Here is a 2,500-nt window from a genome sequence, read left to right as displayed (position 1 = left end):
TTACATACTATATGCAGCTGCTTTTTCTTCAGTTCATGAATCAGCTTAGGAACGAAGCTGTTCTTTCATTCTATATTATCTTATCCAGTGATCCATATGCTGCTTACTACATCATGTATCTATTTTCTTTCTTATGACCAGACTTAGTTTAATATCGAAAATCTGTAGCAGCAATCACCACATAGGAGTTTATCTCCTTATAATCTGTTCCTTTGATCTCTGTGAGTACCTTGTGCAAGCTATGATCTAATGCTGTTAATATGAAGACATGGACACTTTAGGTCACGTGATTATGTGTCTTCTCTCACGGTTTCTTATCTCACAAGATCCATCTATTTCACTGGTTTATCGGATGGCGTTTCTGTATATGTACATGGCCAATACGCTCATCTCTCTTTTAGATACTTTGAACCTCCACGTTTTTTCATTCTTAATCTTTATGATTCTATGATTGTATGATGAGTACTCATTCGTGGGTTCATGATCCTCGCTTATCTCTTTATGTTCAAGTGCTATTCTCTTATGCATCTTTTATAGATGTTCATGTGTGTGTGTGTCGACACCTTCATGTGGTTCCATTATGTTCCAGACATGATCTGATCACTTTGAGATTTCATTATCCAGGACCTTGTTACCTAGTAGCTTGGCGTCCCAAGACTACATGGTTTGGTACCTTAGATGTGTAGCTGCGCAGCCTTTTCTCATGTCTGTATGGTTTCTCTTATAACTTCGGATCTGTCATTCTTGCACCTTTCTTTCTATCCGAGTTTCCTTCTCTTATGGAACACTTGGTCTATCTTGTATAGACTCTGTAGCAACTTGATTATGTCTCTTCTAGGACGTTCATGTGGTGCTAAGCTGGTTATGACTTAATCATTCTTTTCGGGTCAGTGTCTGGCATCTCGATTAGCTTCTCAATTGGCTATCTTTATATTATCTTTCTTTGGACGTCTTATATCATATTCTCTAGTCCGAGGATCTTGCCAAGACAATGATGGTTAAAACCATTCTTATCATTCCTTTACTCTTTCTTTATCCAGCTTATAATCTTTCTCCTTTAATGTTTGGATAGTCGGATGCTTTTGGTCATGCAATCCGTACCTGGCCTTTATTCAATCACCCATGTTTTGGCTCAAGGTCTCTTTGAATTCGTGGAGAAAGTAATACTCCTATCCAACATATATTCCCAATCCTCTTTTGAGGTTCCATCTTAGACGGCACATATGTATGTGGTGGTTTATTTCAATGAACTCTTAAGATGGTTGTCTGGTTTTAATGACCCGTATTCATTCTTTAGATGGGAATATCTATGCTCACTTATATGGCCTGATGCATATGATCTTAGGTAATGCCGAATCTATTATAGTAATGGCCGAACCGGCCGGTTATGGCCTTTGCGGCCAGGCCGTTGTCTCTCATGGTCCTGGCCTCTTTGGCCGAGCATGGCCTTGTGCGGCCAGGTGTCTCTCATGGTCTCTTCGGCCTCTTTGGGAGTCATGGCCTGTGTGCGCCAAGCTGCACTATGAGCCCAGTCACGGGTCATGGCCGTCGTGGCCAAGCTGTTTATAGGTGATAGCCTCTTTGGTTTGGCCGTTTGTATCATGGTCCTCTTTGGCCGGGTAATGGCCCTTTTATGGCCGAGTAATGGCCAAGCCATATAACATGGTCTTTAGACCATAGTACACGAACTTGTAGTATTGATCATGGGTTTATCCTCTCTCCCCCTCATGACCATACTATAAGGTCGTGGTGCTTTGGGATTATTAAGCCTAATAAGTTTCCCTATGTGTACATGTTTCACAACGTGAGATCTTTACGGGATAACTTGTGCCTTTTCATTTCTTTGCATCAAGTTTAAACTTTAGGAGGCTAATCCTATCTTGCCATATAGTGTATATTTTCGTGGGCTATGTCTTTATAGTCACCACCTCTCTTGCCTCTTATCATACTGATCTTTGTAGCATAGTTTTAAATCAGTAGGATCATTGGTATAGTTTCGATCACTTTCTTTCAAGGTCTTAGGCGATTTTTCTTTCAAAATCTGAAGGAACTTGTTTCCTTCTAGTTTGTCCATTGTTTCTTATTTGGAAACCATTCATTATAACTCAATGGACCACGTTTTCTTTGGGTGTATATAATGCCTTATAGGCAAATGCCTTAGCCATAGTTTCTTTACTATGCTTGCTATACCCATTCATGATTTCTTACTGGTTTTATGCCCTTTAGGCAACTCTTTAAAACATCCATATGTGTAAGTAAGATCAGGCAAGATTAATAAACTCAAAACCAATTCCATTTATATATATAAATCGTGAATGATCCTTAGGTTAAAGTAAACACAATTGCAATCATAAAGAAATAAGACTAGTCGTATCGAAATTTGGTCTCTGCAAGAAGCAGTCATGCGATTAGATCAGTATAAGTGGCGAAGCCTTTTTATTCTATACTGTTGTTGCAGTATGACCTTCAACACATGGAATGTGGAATAGGTCTTCTCTAG

The sequence above is a fragment of the Brassica napus genome, unplaced genomic scaffold, assembly GCF_020379485.1.
Source record: "Brassica napus cultivar Da-Ae unplaced genomic scaffold, Da-Ae ScsIHWf_193;HRSCAF=342, whole genome shotgun sequence".
In the NCBI taxonomy this organism is placed as follows: Eukaryota; Viridiplantae; Streptophyta; class Magnoliopsida; order Brassicales; family Brassicaceae; genus Brassica; species Brassica napus.
Note: the sequence above shows the minus strand (reverse complement) of the source record.